Consider the following 13,811-nt stretch of genomic DNA (forward strand, 5'->3'; position numbering starts at 1 on the left):
GTTTTATCTCTGCGATGATGTTGTTCTTGAATTCCTTAAGTTCTTCCCAACGTTTTTCACTGTCTCTGAAAAGTTTCATGTTGATTTTCATGTATTCCCTGTCTGGGAGCTCCTCAATATCTTTGTCCTGCATTGTTTATTTTTGAGGGAAGCACTGGCCCCCTCATCTGAGGTGTTCCCTATTTTTTCTACTTTTTTCCATGTTTTTTCATATCCGTGGGCTTTGTTATGGCTGTCAAGTTGCGTGCCTTTTTAGCTCTGATGGCTTGCTGGCGTTTTCTGATACACCTGCCTGCAGTCTGAGAGGTTGGTGGTTCACAAGCACACTCACTCCCTGCTTGGGGGAGAGGGGGTTTCTCTGACCTGCCACTCTCAGGCAGCAGATGGCGCTCATGGGCCGATGTGGGTCCAGTAAGCCGGGGTTGGGGTTTGCTCGACCTCTGACTGCAGGACTGCTATTCAGGGTGAGTGCGTTCAGCTGCTGCTCCGGGCGGGAACACCTTCACTGCTGGGCGCCTCCGCTGGCTGCACAGGCACCCAGTGCAGTGTACTTCCAGCTGCTGAACAGTGCACAATCAGCAGGCGCACTCTCCAGCTCTGATGATCCCGCGCCTTCCCTCGCCCCCAATGGGCAAGTGGCAGAGGGGTGTGCGCCCCTGTTCACTCCCGGTATTCTCACTTCTTCCCTTGGGCTTTCCTGCGGTCTCTGCTCTGCTCTCCTGGCATCCGTGCCCACGCTGCTCAGCGACCGAGAGAAACCGCTGCATTTCCTGTTCGGGTGATCCCAGTGTCCCTCTGTGAGGCTCAGGCTTCAGAGCCTTCGGGTGCGGGTGGGTTTAGACCTCGCCCCACAGGCCTCCAAGTCGTACAATTCACTCCTCAGTTACGCTTTCCCCAGTGGCAGCCGCTTCTCCAGTAGGAGTTGCCCAGGACTGTGTCCACAGTTTTCTGCTCAGACTGGTTTTCTGTCGCCGGGATCCTGTGCTAACTGTTCTGCCTCCTTCTGTCTCCTGTGGGCAGGTGAAGACTCCTGCCAAGATTCTCCTTGTGTCAATTTATGACTCAAATTTTGACCGAGTCCCTGTTTGTCCTGGACGGCGTCTGCCTTAACCTTCTGAGGATGCAGATTAGACTTGAGGATTTTCCGTGGCTTTCCCTTGCCTGTGTGGGACCTGCCTCGGTCCTGCTGACTCCAGGAAATTTCGGACACTTTCTCAACAATTCTCTTGTTCTTGCTCTCTGTTCCACTGAATCCTGTCCCTATCCTTCTGCAGACTCAGCTACCCCAGCCTTCCACGGGCATCCATCTCTTTTCTAAATATATCTTGACAATTGGATGCTGGACTGTCTGCCATCGTCTATACCTACGATGTCAGGATACACTTAAATAGCAGAAGGATGGACTTACGAATGATTATGAAGAACTACGCTATGGTAATAATATAGGGAAAACCAGTAGTGGGGGATGGAAAATCCCAGAGCCCATGGAACTGTATCATAAAATAATGAAATAAATAAATGTTTAAAAGAAAGAAAAAGATTTATTTATTTGAAACCAAGAAGAGAGACACAGAACTCCTCCACCTGTTCATTCCCTCCCCAAATGGCCACCAACCCCAGTGACCAGTGGAAGGCATGGGGTATGGCTGCAATTCCATTGAGGTCTCCCGCTTGGGTGGTAGGGATCTGAGTACTTGGGTTATGATCTTCTGCCTTCCCAAATCCATTAGCAGGGGGTTGGATCTGAAGCCCAGTAGTCTAATATGGGATGCCAGCATTGCAATCACAATGCTAGCTACTCTACAATGCTGGCCCCTTAAAAATGTATTTATTTACAGGAGAGGCAGTGAAATGTAAAACTTTCATCTGCTGGTTCACTCCCCCAATTCCCATAATAGCTGGAATAGGATCCAGGAACTTATCCAGTCTCCCATGTGGAGGGACAGGAGCTCAATGACTTGAGCTGTCAGCACTGTTGGCTCTAGCACAAGCCAGAATCTGTACCAGGCTATCATCAGGACTGAGAGCTAGGCATCAACCCAGGAATTGTGAAATGGGATGTGGACGTCTCAACCAGTGACTTCACTGGAAAGTCAAGTGTCCCTCACCCATAGCTGCTTTAAAAAAATTTTTTAATTTCTTTTATTGAAAGGGCAGATTTATAAAGAGAAGGAAAGACAGAAAGATATTCCTTCCACTGGCTCACTTGCCAATTGGCTACGATGGCTGGAACTGAGCCAATCCAAAGCCAGGAACTTCTTCTGGGTCTCCCATGTGGGTGCGGGGTCCCAAGGCTTTGGGCCATTTTCCATTGCTTTCCCAGACCACAAAAAGGGAACTGGATGAGAAGTGGAGCAGCTGAGACATGAACCAATGCCCATATGGGCTGCCAGCACTTGAGGGCAGAGGATTAGCCATTGAGCCATCAACTTAGCCCCGATTTTTTTAGTTTCCATGGTTAGAGGTTAATATGAAAACTTGGGTTGTGTCAACCTAACATTTAAGAATTCAGCATCAGTAATTCTGATAGTATCAGTAGAATTTTCAGTCCACCAAGATCTTGATACCTGTGAAGGTCTTTAATTTAGGCTATATTTAAACACAGGATCCAAATCAATTAGCCTGTGGTGAAGGATTATTAGCCAGTTGAGCCATTGCATCAGCCTCAACCCCTAGCTACTTTTTAAAAAAATTCCAGGATTTGGTGCAATGGCTCAGTGGATAAATCCTCACCTTGCAAGCACAGGGATCTCATATGGGCACCAGTTCATGTCCCAGCTGCTCCACTTCCTTCCAGCTTCTGGCATATGGCCTGGGAAGGTAGCAGAGGACAGCCTAAAGCCTTGGGACCCTACACTCATGTGGGAGACCCAGAAGAAGCTCCTGGCTCCTGGCTTTAGATTTCCTCTGCTTTGGCTGTTGTGGCCACTTGGGGAATGAATCAGCAGACGGAGAAGATCTTCCTCTCTGCCTCCCCTCCTCTCTGTTTATCTGCCTTTCCAATAATAAATAAATCTTTGTTTTAAAAGTCCAGTGTGTATCTAGCTCTGTTAACCAGCTAACAGAACCAAGTTCCTGCCCTCAGCACGCTTAGTTTACCCAGGAGATAACCAAGGAAATAAGTCATTTCAGTACTCATTCATGAGTGCTGTGTTTGACTCAACTGCATGTAGATGTTCACTGTTACATTCCATCAAATGCCTTTTCTGAGCTCATTGTAAATCCTTGATCTGCTTATTTCACCTATTAGTAGCACTTTGCACCAGTCCTTGGAGGTCACATACCGGGGCAGTCAGGCATGTGGACCGTCGAGCCAGAGCAAGTTCAAAATCAAAGCTGCAGTGCTGGCAACTGTGTACCCATGAGAAACTCCTTTAAACTCAGGGTGTCAGGTTTGCCATGTACCTCATGGGGGTAAGGATAATAAAGTCTATTCTGGGTGCTGTGGGAGCAGATCTACCTGAGAACAGTGGTTATTACTACAAACCCTCCTAGCCTCGGCTTTCCAGGTTGCTGTAATTCATCGTGCTTTCTCTTGCAGCACTAGCTACTCCTTCCCAATCTCCTTTGCTAATTCCTGCCTCTCAACCTGAGCTCTACAGGTCCCCAGGTGCTTGTAATAATAACATCTATATTGCTCTCGTGGTGAGCTCATTCAGTCCCATGGTTTTAAAGGTCACCAGATAGGGACATTCGGAGACACCCTTCAGTTGTCCCTTCAGTGAAGCACTTTTGCCCCAACATTGTCAGTGGATGTCTTTATCCCACTAGCTCTTCCGGGGTGATCTGCACTTCCAGGAGCCACCTTATCCAAGGCTATGTGCTCCAGGGAATATTTAATATCTGGTTGGGACAGGCATAGGCAGGTCGTGTCACTCCATCCCCACTGAGAAAATGACTGACAGGCCATCCCAGTCTAGAGCTCTCCAGGGAATCAGCCAAGGCTGCAGGGCCTGCCCCCCAGTGGACTGGCCCCCGCCCTCAGCCCCACTGTTTCTCCAGCTTTGCAGAGCCGCTGCTGCCAAGGACTTTCCCTTGGCGCACCCAAACACCAATCCCAACTTAGAATCTGTTTCCCAAAGTACCCAAATTGGGACCATGTGTATGCTCATGCATCTGAAATTTTCTAATTCCAGTCCTACCTTCCCACTGCACGGCTGGTACTTGGAAACTTCATGGACATCTCTGCCTTACACAGTTCTTGATCACCTCCTCCTTTAGTAACTTCATTCTTTGTGTATGATTTAGCTTCATCCTACATCCTGCCATCAGCAAATCCTCTCTATTCTACTACCAACCTATAGTACAGTCTCATTAGTTCTCATCCTCTCTGCTGCTGACAGCCTGGCCTGCACCACCATTCTCGCTCCCTTCCATCACTGTAGTGCCTTCTAACTGGCCTCTCTGTTCCTTCCTTTCCTCTCTTGCATTCTATGCTAGACCAGTAGCCAGAGTGCCAGTGCAAAAAATGCAGGTCAGATCTTGTCACTCCTCAGCTCAACACCCCAGTGTGAGAAGAGGAATGAAACTGATCGATCTCCATCCACAAGCATCAGGAAAAAAGCACTAATTTACCAACATGAGTGATGAGAGTGGCTATCACCACAAATACTAAAGCTATCACAAGGAAAGTGTTCTGAACTTTACACTAACATCATTAGCAACACAGATAAAATGCAGAAAACCTTCATCTGCACAGTGTCTAGGCTCACTCAGAAGAAACAGACATGTTGTGGCACATCAAGTTAAGCGACCAGTTGCAGTGCTGGCATTGCACTATCCAGCTTCCTGCTAATGTGCCTGGGAAACAGCACATGATAAGCCAAGTGTGTGGGCCCCTGATGCCCGTATGAGAGACTCAAAGGAAGTTTTGGGGTTCTGGCTAAAGTCAGAGCCACCCCGGACTGTTGAGAGTGAAATAGCAGATGGAAAATCTGTGTGTGTGTGAGAGAGAGAGAGAGAGTGAGTGAGAGAGAGACAGAGAGAAAGAGACTCAGGTAAAATAAGTAACTATATCTCCAACAAAAAGAAAAGTTTTTATAGATTATCTTATTGGCCCTGTAAATTGAATTTGCAGGTAAATTTTTCCCTGCAAAGAAAACACCATGCCCGGATGACTGGTGAATTCTATTGGCCATTTAAGGAAAAAATATTAGTGCTACAAAACTCTTCTATTAATTCAGTACTAGGATATATTTTATGACTTGACCTACAAAATGCCCTGATATCAAAATCAAAGGCTTTACACAAAGGCAAATAACTAAAGAACAATATTCCTCATGATATAAATATTGAAAAATTTATTAAAAAGCTAGTCAATCCAATGCAGTAACAAGGAAAAAGGGAAGAAATGACAAAGTGGGGTTTAAATGGCCTACGTGCACTGGAAGGTTTGATTCAACGGCCTACAAAACCTTACCCAGCTTGGTTCCCCACTGCACTTCTGGCCTTTCCTGTTGCTCTTAGCTTTCTGCATTCCAAACACATTCACTTATTTGAGATTCTGAATTTTCTTGGGTACTTCTAACCAGGCCTTTTACACTGAAGTTGTCTCTTCCTGGAATGCTCTTCCTTCCTATTCTTGCACGTTTAACTCCTTTAGCTCCTGTGACAGTCACTTTCATGTATCAACATAGCTCAACTGCAGTCTTGTTATTCAAACACTAACTGGGAGGTGCTCTGGTTGACTCCTCTGTACTTGAATGTGGCCTTCTCCAGCAAGCATTTCCTGGACAATATCATTTAAAACTGTAACACCTGGTCACATTTATTTCCTTCCCTGGTTTATGTTTCTTAATAAAATAAGTGCCTATTGTGCTTTTTTGAAAGCCAGAGTTATAGAGAGACAGGAAGAAAGATCTTCCACCTGCTGGCTCAAGCAAATGGTTGTAATGGCTTGGGCCAAATCAGAGCAAAATCAGACAGTGAAACTAAAATAGTGATTACCAGAATTGAGGGGAGGAAAGAAAGGAAAGGTATTGTTTAACGGTTAGAGTTTCTAGTGGGGACAGTGAAAAACTTCTGGAGAAAAATAGCACTGATAGGATCTGGCGCAGTAGTTCAGTGGCTAAAGTCCTTACCTTGCAAATGCTGGGATCCCATATGGGTGCCGGTTCTAACCCTGGTGACCCCACTTCCCATCCAGCTCCCTGCCTGTGGCCTGGGAAAGCAGTAGAGACCAGCTCAAAGTTTTGGGACCCTGCACCCATGTGGGAGACCTGGAGGAAGCTCCAGGATCCTGGCTTTGGATCAGCTCAGTTCGAGCTATTGCAGTCACTTGGGGAGTGAATCATTGGATGTAAGATTTTCCTCTCTGTTTCTCCCCGTCTCTGTATATCTGACTTTCCAATAAAAATAAATAATTTTTTTAAAAAAGATTATCAACCTTCTAAGGCCATAAGCATTACAGTAACAATGAAAGCCGGAATTTAGTAGGACATGATATACCATCTTCAGGATAAAGAGATGATATCCAAGGTAGGGTCCTTTAAATTAAAAATAGCAGTGATGGTCATATGACATTATAAATGTATTCACTGCCATTAAACTGAATTCTAGATTGGCTACAGTGGAAACTTTTATGTATGTTCTACTACAATGATAGTTTTTAAAACTTTTTGTAAGATTTAAAAAATTATTTGAAAGGCAGAGTGAAAGAAAAAAAGAAATACATACACACACACACACAAAGGGAGTGAGAGAGATCTTCCATCCACTAGTTCACTCCACAAACAGCCGTAACAGCTGGGGCTGAGCCAGCAGAAGCCAAGGGCAAGAACTCCATCCAGGTCTCTTATCTGGGTGAAGGGGCCCAAGTATTTGGGTCAGCTTCTTCTGTTTTCTCAAGCACATTGGCAGGGGCAAGATGGAAGCAAGGCAGCGAGGACACAAACTGGGCACTCTGGTACTGCAGATAGGGGACACCAGCCATCATAAAGAGAGGTTTACCTGTCTTGCCACAGCTGTCTCTGCTAAATCTTTCTGAAGGGAGTGGATGCCTAATGGGGGGGAGTTACATAATACGTGGACTGTCATTATGCTGATAATACCCGTAGACCTCTTTCTCCAGGCTTCTTGACCTCTAGCTTGGGTTGTTTGCCTCACAAACTCATCTCTTAGATGGGAATATAAAAAGTGCTGCCTTTGGGGCAACACCTGTGGGAGAACCCACAGTGACCAGTAAGGGAGAAGGTGAACTCTGGTGACCTCATACCACAGGCCTCAGTCAACTCCCTGGTGAACCGTGGAACAAGACTGACAGAAGCATCCCCTGCTGGGGTGGGCAGGCCTCAATGCCTTCTCACCAGGCCACTGAATGCAAGCTGCTGCCAATAAACAAGACACTCAGTAAGGTAGGTGTCTTCAGCTGACACAATTCCCAGAGCAGAAGTGATGTGTTAGCCATCTTAGCAGCTGGGCCTATCAGTGACCCCATTTGGAAGGCCAGGTCTCAGCTGCACGTTACTGCATCCTTCATAGTCCACCCTCATAGACCTTGCTTCATGGAGGTTCTGTGAGAGCTGCTCAGGAACTGTTGGGTCCCTTAAAGAATCTTTTTTTTTTTTTTAAATGAAGGTTTAAGGGATAAATAGCACACTACTGAGAACTGCTGTCAAGGACTTCCCAAAGCCTAGAAAATATACAGAATATTATCAAGGGATTTTTAAAACCTTAGTTGCTTATTTGAAACTGAGGGAGAGAGTGATCTCTTGCCGGAGTCCAGCTCCAGCTGGGTTCGGAACTCAGAAGGGTGTGTGGATGAGGCGCAAAGAGGAAAGAAAGACGGACCACTAGGATTTCATGATCATAATGGACAATGCACGAAAGCTGTCCACTTTATTTATACAGAATCAGTCAAACTCTGGCTCAGACTCTTTACGTCATGGTCAAGTGGGTGTTTCTAAAGATAACTCTGCCATTTGTTTCACCTTAAGCCAGGATGTTATCCATCCTGGTGCCGTGGTTGGGGAAAAGTTCTCAATAGATGGCGCATATCAATCAGTAACACATTCCTACCACAATCCTCATTCTACAGTTTAGTCTTGAGTCAGTCAAGGAAGGAAGGACTTCACAGAAGGAGGGACCTGAAGATCAAAGGAGGGAAATAGATTCCCACTACAGCTGAAGACAGAACACCCTTGATTAGCATAGGATCAAAGGGGGAGGTAGCACCTTTGAACAGCATATTGTCACAGGATGCAGCCTTGACAGCAATAAGGAGAGGCTTTTTGGCTAAAAAAAAAATGGTATCAGCAACATCAGCTTCCAAGCTCACATTAACTCCACAGAGGCAGACAATGCCCAAATAGATTATAGAATTCTCAGTGGGGTTGTTCGGTGTCCATGCAAAGGGAGGCGGAGCTGCATTCAGGTGGCCGTAGAGACATCCGCTGGGCCCTGCGGTGCAGCGGGAAGTTCCTTGCGGCCCTGTCTGCAATGGAACAATACTCTTCACACCTTCCTGTCTTCCACACCCATCACACGGACCCCAGCAATCTCTTATCTGCTGGTCCATCTCCCAATCCCCTGCAAGAGACAGGGCTGAGCCAGGCTGAAACCAGAAGCCTGGAATTTCATCTGGTCTCCTTTGTGGGGGAAGGGCAGGACCCCAGGACTTAGGTCAGATCCTGCTGCCTCTCAGGAGGCCTTAGCAGCAGTTGGACAGGAAGCTAAGGAGCCAGGATTCAAACTGGCCCTCCAGCCTGGGATAGGGGCATCCCAAATATAACTTGCCAGGATCCTGTGTCTAAATACAGGCTAAACTGAAGACCTCCACAAGTATCAGGTTCTCAGGAGACCAAAGATCCTACCGACGCCGTCAGAATTACTGAGGCTCTTCAAGGTTAGGTTGATGCAATCCAAGTTTACATATTAACTTCTAAACATAGAAGCTAAAAAGAAACTAAAATCAGTAGCGGGGAGCCTAATAAAGACTTACCATGCTTTATTGTACTCCTTATATAGTATCCCCACCCTGCCAGTTAGGAAATCGAATAAGGGAGGACATATATTTGCTCAGGAAATTAGAGGCATAAATGAGTGGTTGAAATGCCAGTGAAGATCTCAGGGTGCTGTTGAGGAGTCCTGGCCACTCTGCTTCTGATCCAGCTGCATGCTATCACGCCTGGGGAGGCAGCAGCAGATGGACCAAGTAGCCACATGAAAGACTGGACGGAGTTCCAGGTTGCTGGCTTTGGACCGTCCAAATCCAGCCATTGTGGCCATTTAGGGAGTGAGCCAGCAAATAGTTTCCCAGTGACTGTCTTTCAAATTAAAAACAAACCTTAAAAAACAAACAAAAAAACCACACACACACACACACAAAACACTGGTGTGAAGTTACTCATTATTCTCTCACCAAATCAATCAATACACTTTAGGAAAAGAAACCTGAGACAGAGATTCAAATTACTGCCAGAATCTTGCTAAGCAATTGCTAAGAAATATATGGAAAATATATAGCAAAATTCTAGTTGATAGTAGCCCTAGAAGGTAATAGGTGGCTTTCCAATGAAGCTGAACCCAGAAAACTTCTGTTAACAGCATTAGGCCATACACAGTTTAAAATGAACCAATAGGGCTTGGCACAAGAACTCAACTGACTTATCCTCCACCTCCAAGTACCAGGATCCCATATGGGAACCGGTTCTAGTCCCTGCAGCCCCACTTCCCATCCAGCTTCCTGCTTATGGCCTGGGAAATCAGTAGAGGATGGCCCAAAGCTTTGGGACTTTGCACCTGCACGGGAGACCTGGAGGAAGCTCCAGGCTCCTGGCTTCAGATCAGATCGGCTCAGCTCAGCTCAGCTCAGGCCATTGCAGCCACTTGGGAAGTGAACCAACCAGCAGATGGAAGATCTTTCTGTCTCTCCTTGTCTCTGTAAATCCAACTATCCAATAAAAACAAATCTTATAAAGAAATTCAGTTTAAGACCCTTGCCTCACTGATTTTAAACTATTATGACTCAACCTTTGCCCAGGCCCAGTTTTAATGATCTCAAATCACTGGGCACCAGAATCCCAAACCTTACCAATATTCCTCCCTATCACCAGGTGGTGTAATCCTTAGCTGCTTCTCCTTTTGGACAGCAGATTAAAACGGCATAGTGATTAACTTTTTAGTGTAATTAGGACTTAAAACACCCTGATTGCTTCTGGGGTAAAGTGCCACTGGCCTCAGAGGGTAGGCTGGGTCAGCAGAAACAAGGCCGGCCCTAGAGGACCCAGGGGTGGCATTCTGGGTCCCCCTGCAGGCCACCCGAAACTCACACTGGGGGACACTGGTAGAGAGAGGAAGGTGGGCTATGTGAATCAGGATTCAGGTTGTTAACCAAAAAAGCCTTGCCCAGCCTTCTACTAAGATTTTGTCAAAGCAGTCCAGCCTTCCTGCGCTAGGTGCCAACAGCTGACTGCTGAACAAGCTTCGTGGCGGCATCCAGATGTGCCCGCAGCAAGCCAACCATCACATCACATCACATGAGCTGATCCAGGTCCCTCCTCCGCTTAATTCTTTCTAATAATTTCTCCAGGTGCTAATGAACATTGAGCATCATTCAAACTCGGTCCACTTGCAAAATGACCTTTCTTTGTCCACTCCCCACCCCTCCATATGGCCAGATCCCTCTCAGGGGTGCCTGCTGTCATCATCCAGGGGTCTGCACACGTGGATGTACTTGGGGACTTCCCCAGCCCCCCACAAGCAGCTGGACTGCTGCCCTACATTTATACTAGGACAAATAACCAAGGTTTGGCAAACTAAACGGAAAATTCCAGGGTCTCTGCAAAGTCTTCTCTATATGGAACAAAAGACGCAAGAATTCCGACACCTCTTCCAGAAACTCATGGACCTGTGCTTTCTTTGAGAGCCCTGGGAGCTGCGGCCTTGGCTGGCTCTAGCTCTTACCCCAGTCCTGTTAGGGCACCCCACAACAGACCCAGGCTGAAAGAGGGGCCATGCTCAATAGGAGCCTCCCTCCTCCTCCACGGCTGAGAACTCCTCCGGGAGCTGCAGGGCGAGGCAGTGAAAGGTGCCCAAAGTTAACACTTTTTAGCCCAATGAAATGTGGCCACCACCAGGCAGATAGAAGTGTCCCAGGGCCTGCCACGCCCCGCAGGCCTAGGAACGTGAAGGAGGAGCTAGCTGCCTTCGTCATCGCCCTGGTGCTGCATGGCGAGGGGTCCGGGGCCGGAACCAGATCCCCGAGGGGAAGGTATCAGGAACACTTGCTCTCCCGGCCCCGCGCTCGCGGGCTCAGGCAGGATGCACCCAAGGGATCCGGATCGGAGGTCAGGCAGGGCCCTCAGGGCGGGAGGCGGGGCGGGGGCTGGAGGAGGAGCTCACCCCGGAGGCCGCGGTGTGCTGGGTTTGGGCGCGAGCTTGGCGCCAGCCTTTGTGGTGGAGCCACGAGTCGGAGGCGTGGCGTCTCCTGGGCGCCCGCACTCTGACCCGGAGTCCCGCCGTGGCCCTCTGTTCCGCAGCGCGGCCGCCTCCCGCCACGCAATGCTCGGGCTTTCCAAGATGCTGCGGCCCCCGGCGCCCTCCCCGACCTTGTCTTCCCTGGCGAGCCTGGGTAGGTGCTGCCGCACTACGGAAGAAGGGAAAGGGGAGGCTGGACGAGCACCCTGAGAGAAGCAAAGGGGAGAGTCCTGGGGCGTGGAGAGGAGAGCCCGGCCTTTTGTCCCAGACCACTCACCCACTCTCACGTGCAAACTTTCCAGCGCTCGTTCCCTCCAACGTCTACACCTGTGCACAAACCCGACGCCCAGCCGTGTCCGGCATGCGCACACCCTCCCTCCATATAGCGTCTCAGCTCCTACAGGACTAATCACAGTTGCAGTCCGTTTTCCATCTATGTTCATTGAATTAAAGCCTGTTTATGGAAAAATCGTTGACATTCATGGGTTAGCAAGGCCCATTTTAAGAAACAAGCAATTAGAGGGCCCGGTGCGGTGGCGCAAGTGGTTAAAGGTCCTCGCCTTGCACGCCCGGGATCCCATATGGGCGCCGGTTCTAATCCCAGCAGCCCCGCTTCCCTTCCAGCTCCCTGCCTGTGGCCTGGGAAAGCAGTCGAGGACGGCCCAAAGCCTTGGGACCCTGCACCTGCGTGGGAGACCCGGAAGAGGCTCCTGGCTTCGGATCGGTATAGTATCGGCCCGTTGCGCTCACTTGGGGAGTGAATCATCGGACGGAAGATCTTCCTCTCTGTCTCTCCTCTCTGTATATCCGCCTTTCCAATGAAAAAATAATAAAAATAAATCTTTATAAAAAAAGAAACAAGCAATTAGGGGCTAGTGTTGTGGCTTAGCAAGTTAGGGCTCCACCTGAAACTCTGGTATCCCAGGTGGGTTCTGGCTGACGTCATGTAACCTGGGGAGGTCATATAAGGAACAAAAAGTAATTTAATGATTTGTATGTTAATCGAAAGTACCAGCTGATCACTATCTTCAGTAACGAGAAGTTTAAACTTATCTTCCTCATTAATAATTGGTTCAACGTATTTCACTTGAAAATATTGTTCTTTTCCACAAAAGGCAACCATCTTTAAATGTAATCTCTAGGCTCATACTTGGTAGTCTAGTGGCTACAGTCCTTACCTTGCATGCATCAGGATCTCATATGGGGTCCCTGCTCCCTTCCAGCTCCCTGCTTGTGCCCTGGGAAAGCAGTGGAGGCTGGCCCCAAGCCTTGGGACCCTGCACCTGGGTGGAAGACCCGGAAGAAGCTCCGGGCTCCTGGCTTCAAATCAGCTCAGCTCCAACCATTGCAGCCACTTGGGGAGTGAACCAGTGGATGGAAGATCTTTGTCTCTCCTTTTCTCTGTAAATCTGACTTTCCAATAAAAATAAGGAAATATTTTAAATGATATTATTAAAAATGCAATGTCTATTTCAAAACCTACAGAAATTTGTTTTGCAATGTTGAAGCTCTTTTCCAAATGTGACTTCAGAAGGGTGCAGTCGGTACCCTGTTCTTTCAGAAGGGTGAGCTCCCTACTCCCTTGCTAATCCCATGATTAAAGAGAATCGCAGAGAAGTGGCCTCAGTATCTGGTCTTGGTGAAGATAGCTTCTGGGCAGAGGCAGGCGTCTTGTCCCCCTTATAAAGGGGCTCCCCTTTTTTCATTCCAGCAGGGACCTGACTGAACTGTGTATTAGCCTGTGTATTAGCCCATCTGACTCATCACAACAGAAACTCCAGCAAGTGGCTGCCTGCTCATGCTCACAACAGTAGTTTGGAAAACCAGTCAGATCCACGCTTGTGATACAGATTAAACTGATGATATCTGAGTTTCAACAGATGCAGGGGTAGGAAGCCTTTTTGAGCCTCCGTATTTTTTTAAAATTTATTTATTTTTATTGGAAAGGCAAATTTACAGAGAGGAGAGAAAGATCTTCCATCCACTGATCCATTCCCCAAATGGCTGCAATGGCCAGAGATCATTGTTCCTGCTCTCCGACATGTGTGCAGGGTCCCAAGGCTTTGGGCCATCCTCCAGCGCTTTTCCAGGCCAAAAGCAGGGAGCTGGAAGGGACGTGGAACAGCTAGAATCCTAACCAGCTCTGTATTTAAGCAAAGGCCACAATTGCTGGGAATCGGGCTGCCAGGAACTCCTCCCCCAAGGCAGAGTTCTTCTCCAAGGGAATTTTATGGCCCCAAGGAGGACAAGAATGATCACTCCTAGCTGTTTTTTTTTTTTAAGATTTATTTATTTTTTATTGCAAAGTCAGATGTACAGAGAAGATGAAAGACAGAGAGGAAGATCTTCCGTCCGATGATTCACTCTCCAAGTGACCGCAACGGTCGATGCTGCGC

General features: G+C 47.8%; 1 non-coding gene across 1 annotated transcript; it reads left to right on the forward strand.

Annotated features, from left to right (window-relative positions):
- The first annotated feature begins 10,045 nt into the window (after window positions 1–10,045).
- LOC121168907 lies at window positions 10,046–10,158 on the forward strand. Its single transcript, XR_005885773.1, has one exon. It is a non-coding gene; the product is annotated as a U8 small nucleolar RNA (small nucleolar RNA).
- The last annotated feature ends 3,653 nt before the right edge of the window (window positions 10,159–13,811 follow it).

Source organism: Ochotona curzoniae, unplaced genomic scaffold, assembly GCF_017591425.1.
Source record: "Ochotona curzoniae isolate NIBS_2020 unplaced genomic scaffold, NIBS_Ocur_1.0 scaffold_1037, whole genome shotgun sequence".
NCBI classification, from domain to species: Eukaryota; Metazoa; Chordata; class Mammalia; order Lagomorpha; family Ochotonidae; genus Ochotona; species Ochotona curzoniae.